The following is a 6601-nucleotide window of genomic DNA, read 5'->3' as shown; positions in this document are numbered from 1 at the left end:
GCTCTAATGGTGGTTGTTGTTATAAGAAAACTCAGCCAAAGGCAGATACGTGTCCCAATTCCCTCCGAAGTCCAACACACATGCCCAAAGCATGTCCTCGAGCGTCTGAATCGTCCACTCACTCTGTCCGTCCGTCTGTGGGTGGTAAGCGGTACTGAAATGCAGCCTAGTACTCAAATCCTCATGAAACTTCCTCCAGAACCTGGAAGTGAAATGCACATCTCGATCTGACACAATCGAGATCGGTACACCATGCTGCGATACCACCTCTCTCACATACACCTCTGCCAGCCTCTCTGCAGAAGAGTTCTCACTGATAGCAAGAAAATAAGCGCTCTTTGTCAGTCGGTCGACGATCACCCGAATTGCATCGACGCCTCTCACAGTCCTCGGCAATTTGGTGATAAAATTCATGGAAATTTGTTCCCACTTCCACTGGGGAACCTTAAGCGGCTGTAACTTGCCATGTGGACACTTGTGCTTGGCCTTAACCCTACGGCAGTTCAAGCACCTCTCTACAAACCATGCCACATCCCTCTTCATACAGGGCCACCAATAGTCTCTTTTTAGGTCCAAATACATCCTAGTGGCCCCGGGATGGATCGAAAACCTCGACCTGTGTGCCTCCTCCATCAAAATGGCACGTGCCCCGCCCTCAAATGGCACCCAAATCCGGCCGTGGAAAGTCATAAGCCCCCGACAATTGGCAATGAACTCAGAGATCTGTCCGATCACCCGCTCTCGCTTGCGGTGCTCCGATCTCATGGCCTCTACCTGGGCCTCCCGAATGGTGCCCAACACCGGAGTCATCACAGTCAACCTCAGACAAAACATCTCACAAAGGAGCACTCTCTGCCCTGCGACTCAAGGCATCGGTTACCACGTTAGCCTTGCACGGGTGGTACAGGATCTCACACTCATAATCCTTTACCACGTCCAACCATCTCCTCTGATACATGTTCAGGTTGGGCTGATCCATCAAATACTTCAAACTCTTGTGGTCCATGTATATGGTACATCGAAGCCCATACAAATAGTGACACCAGATCTTGAGGGCGAACACCACATCCCCTAAATCCAGATCATGAGTAGGATACCTCGTCTCATGAGGCTTCAGCTGCCTCGATGCGTATGCTATCACATGCCCTCTTTGCATCAGCACCGCACCCAGTCCCGATATTGATACGTCACAATATACCACAAAGTCCTCCATTCCCTCTGGAAGGGCCAACACTGGGGCTTCTCACAATCTCTGGCGAAGTGCCTCAAATGAGGCCTGCTGCTCCGGGCCCCAACGGAAAAGTCAAGCCCTTTCCGGTCAGTCTGGTGAGAGGAACAACAATCCTGGAGAAATCCTGGATGAATCTCCGATAATAACCAGCCAACCTAGGAAACTCCTGATCTCCGAAGCAGATCTCGGCACCTCCCAAGTCATCACCGCCTCAACTGTGACATCCCCAAAATCACGGCCAGAAAAGACCGATTTTGTTTATGCTTTATAAAAATCAGAGTACTTCATTTTATAAAAATGTTGCGGAATTTGTTCCCAGAAAAACATGGTAAATACGTTATTAAAACATTTTCGAAGAAACGTATTTATTTCATTTTAAAACGTTTGGGATGTCATCGTTAATACAGAAACATAAGCATAAACAGAACTTACAATTATTTACACTAGTGATCTACATCTCTTTAAATCTCTCAGTGTAATGTCACTTCATATGAACACCTGTGATATAAATAAACTGAGTGGGTCAGGTTGGGAAACCTGGTGAGCACATAGGGTTTTCAACCCACAATAATATAATTATTATTTTTAAACATCAAACAATCAACCCAATTACCCATTCCCGTTATCCTCACATTACGTCCCTAAAACATCTAACACAAGGGACCTAGTCAAAGGACTATCATTGGGATGGAGTATACCTGGTGAGCACACAGTTCACACAGTTCGAATAACACACACAGTTCGAATAAACACACGGTTCGAATAAACACCTACAGGTTGCGAGCCTGCTAGTGTTCCACTGGACTGTCTAGAATAGTCCGTGGTCGTCATCTATACTCCGCTAGATGACTAGATCATCAAGAACAGCTATAACGAGGCCTCTCATTATTTTATTTTGTCACACATCAACTATTACATCTACCCATGTTTTACCCAACACATTTTTTAGATATAAAATACATCTACAGTTTAAATCATTAAAAACATGTATAAAACGTTCATCCAGCATAGATAGCAAGTATTAAGATAATATGCACACATAGCACGTAATTTATATAAAATACTTCATATCTATGTGTAAGCTGAAAGTAACTATGCACTCACTTGATTAGGTGCTGACTCAGCACTCGGATAGCGCTTCAATACTCTCAAAATGATATTCCTTCGATAAAACCTAGTATCGATACCATTACGGTTTAGTTTAACGATAACCGCGACAAATTAATTAGTCTGACTATTATTAAGCGTTAATAACACCCAATAATAGCCCAAATAATTATTTTAAGGACCTAATAACATTCCTATAATTATTTGAAACCTATACAAAAAAATTGCGTAAGCGTCTCACACTTACAGCGAATTTTATCGAAAACCAGAACTTAATTGGAGCAGCGTTTCGAAACCGAAAAACTCCTTTTTCTCGGGACTCCGGGAGCCTCGGGGCTTCCCTCGGGGGCTAAGGGGTTTAACTAGGGCTTAGGGGAGGTTTGGAACTCTAGAGAGAGAGAAATAAACTAGAGAGAGAAGTGGAAATTTTGTGAAAAATGCGAAGGCCCTCACCCCTTTTTATACCCTGCGAGGCCTCGGACTACGTTGGGCGTAATCCTTGGCTACGCGGGGCGTAACTTCGGATAAAGCAGACACGCATGATCCAGCTGGCTCACACTCGGACAGGACCCGGATAAGACCGAAGGTATGCGGGGCGTAATGCGAAGGCTTCGTGGCATGATCCGAAGCGAGGTCTGATCAGCGATGGAGGGTCCGGATGTTGCCGCGTCATCTCAGTTTCGCAAATTTCCTTCTTGACTTCTAAAAATCATAACTTTCGCATACGAGCTCCGTTTTCAACGTTCTTAATATCCACGCGAAGGTGGGAACGTACTCTACAACTTTCGTTTAGACTTCGTCGGCTAATTTTGGCTCGATTTTAAATTTTATATTATTAACGGGTCGGGACAAGATTGGTCCGTTAAATCCTCATAACTTCTTCATCCGACATCCGTTTTCGCCCATATTTTTCTCGTTACGCTACTCTTAACGAGATCTTCGATTCTCGTTTAGGTCGTGTCATCTAAAAACCGCTCGATCTAATATTCGAATTTCGGGTTGTACACTACTAACTCGAAACTTCGAAAAATCATAACTTCTTCATACGAAGTCAGATTTGGGCGTTCTTTTTTATCGATGTTCTTAGTTTAACATATTCTACGACTTTCGTTTAGATCGCTAAGGCTAAATCTCGATGTATCGTAAATTCACTATTTACGCTTCCCGGTATCGTGCCGGTTCTGTCGCGAAACTTCGACGGGTCATAACTTCTTCGTTATAACTCGGATTTCGGCGTTCCTTATATGTACGGAAACCTTGTGACATAATCTACAACTTGGTTAAGATTATTTATTCTAAATAATCTTTTCTCGAAAAGTCGTTTTCGACCCCTATTGCCTCTAAATTAACTAGCCCGGATCTGCGGGCGTTACAATTATCTCCCCCATAGGATGATTACGTCCCGAAATCATCAACGAAACAGGGCTCATGTAATGACTCCATGCGTCATCTCTTCATCCTAGGTAATAATTATAACTTCTACATTCCTTCAATTCTGTCTCTTAAACTCATTGACTGTAAGAGTATTCGATCGTGCACCTGCTCTCTACCACAGGCTAGACTCCCAATTATGACCTTCAAGTGACAATCTCAATCCTTACTGGATACAAACTTGATATGATTTCTTTTATTACTACTATGGATCGATGTGTCATATTCTAATGACCTATCATCGTATGTTGCAACACTTAGACTTAGGTCTCTTAGAGTTAAATTCTAAAACCAGCTATGCTTTCCTTCATGTTCTAATGTGATATAATCACACTTTAACATTTGGTATTTCTAGCTACCAACTTCTTTAACAATGAGCACGATATTTCTATTGATCGTTTTGATTTCAATCGTTTGGTTTAAGTCGGACGCTACATCGACCTTGATTTTCTAAACCACATAGCATACTTAGCGTAGTCGGACTCAATTCGATATGACCACTAGGGTCAGAATATCAACAATCTTCTTAGTCATTACCGAAACGATGGTAACAACACACTTGAATAAAACGAAATCAATTACTAGTTTGTTGGTAACCTTGTGACTTTCCCTGATCCAAGTGTGAGTCCTGTGCTTCCGGTAGTATAGGCCTCTACTACGATTCACACCTACTCATACTCGTCCCAAGTATTGTCCCGAAGTTTCCCAAGTTACCATGCAGCAAATCACACAACAATTTAACACACCAGATAACAAATCGAAGATTTTATTATTTCTTGAAACTATTACATGGGTGTTCAAGTTCACCCTAGATTATGCCTCTAATAGGCTACATCATATGACACTATCTATATGGCTTCTTCATAACTCGATCTCTATATATCCATCCTTACTCCTGATTCCTTGCATCATCAGTTGCTTCGTCAAGGATCATTTGAAATGCTCTTACCTTTGGTTTTGGCGACACATTTGGCTTCGTAGCCCCTTCTCTCTTTGGGAAATCTTGCTTGAAGTGCCCTTCCTCGTTACATTCGTAACACACCCTTTTGTTGAATTTACATTCGTTGGCATAATGCCCATGCTTCCCACACTTGAAACAAGTCAACTCCTCACCACATTTTCCAGAGTGATTCTTTTTGCACTTCTCGCACCATCTTTCTTCGCTCCCTCCTCTAAACTTCCTGGTACTGGTCTTGCCTCTCTCATCGGGCTTTGCAGACCCCTCAAACTTCCTCTTTTCACCAACCTCAATCTTGTTGGCAGCTCTTCCCTTAATCATATCTTCCACAGACTTGGCAGCCCAGATAGCTGCCTCCAGAGTAGGTGCCTGACGCACTGGCACCGCGTACTCCCATGGAAGTCCCTTTGCGTATTTATCAATTTTCGTCAGCTCATCCGGAACAAGATGCGAGGAAAATTCCATCATTTCTATGAAGTTGTTCGTGTATTCATCGATTGACATGCTTCCCTTCTTTAGGGTTAGAAACTGGTTCTCTAGCTCGAGCAGGTTTTGAGCTGAGCAGTACTTTTGTTTGAATTGCACCAAAAATTTTGCCCATGTCAGTTGCAGGGGATCATTGGGGCTCAGAGTCTTCCCTAAGGTATTCCACCAACGTACAGCGCCACCTCGAAACTGACGCACTACAAACGTGGTATGTAGCTTCCCTCTGCAACCGCATGTCATGAAAGCTAACTCCATTTCCGAGATCCAATCCATGACCCCGATCGGATCCTCCTTTCCAGTGAAAGTCGATGGCTTGCAAGTCAGAAAATCGTTGTACTTGCATCCATTTCTCTCGAATCCATCATCTTGGTTGTTTTGTTGAACTATTGGTGGGTTCACTTGACCAATAGTTCCACTGTAGTCTCCTTCCTCGGTCTGCCCTTCATTCAACTCGGACTGTTCGATCTGAATAGGGGCTTCCTCTCGATTTTGCTGGAGCGAACGTCTAGTTTCCTCCATTTGACGATCCAACATCGCTTGGATCATCGCTTGCACTCCAGCCATTGTGATTGGCTCAGCAACGGCTTCCATCACCGGTATTTGCTCAATCACTGAGGGTTGGTTTCTGTTCCCATTTGCATTCATGTTTCCGCTACGGTTTCTTGCCATCTTGATCTATACACCGAATAAGGTGAATCTAGATCTTTACTTAGGATTGACGGTTAACTCATCCTTATCACTTCGAAACGTTTACATGCTAGTTCTAATATCGTAGTCGTACGTTTAGAATCCTAAACACATAAGGTTTCCATATCCGGTCGGCAACAGACCATAGATCCGAACAATTAACAACATATCATGCACAAAGCATTTAGCACATAAAAGCATTTTAGGCACAATTCCTAAAATAAGCTAGTGCTCACACCTCACAATCATCGATTAACATTCTAAGTTTAAGTCTAGAAATAAATCCATATTCCTAGTTCACTTAAACTAATGCTCTGATACGAACTGTGACATCCCCAAAATCACGGCCAGAAAAGACCGATTTTGTTTATGTTTTATAAAAATCAGAGTACTTCATTTTATAAAAATGTTGCAGAATTTGTTCCCAGAAAAACATGGTAAATACGTTATTAAAACATTTTCGAAGAAACGTACTTATTTCATTTTAAAACGTTTGGGATGTCATCGTTAATACAGAAACATAAGCATAAACAGAACTTACAATTATTTACACTAGTGATCTACATCTCTTTAAATCTCTCAGTGTAATGTCACTTCATATGAACACCTGTGATATAAATAAACTGAGTGGGTCAGGTTGGTAAACCTGGTGAGCACATAGGGTTTTCAACCCACAATAATATAATTATTATTTTTAAACA

The sequence above is a fragment of the Lactuca serriola genome, chromosome 3 (genome assembly GCF_051521515.1).
Source record: "Lactuca serriola cultivar US96UC23 chromosome 3, Lser_US96UC23_V15, whole genome shotgun sequence".
Taxonomy (NCBI): Eukaryota; Viridiplantae; Streptophyta; class Magnoliopsida; order Asterales; family Asteraceae; genus Lactuca; species Lactuca serriola.
This window is presented reverse-complemented; position numbering follows the sequence as displayed.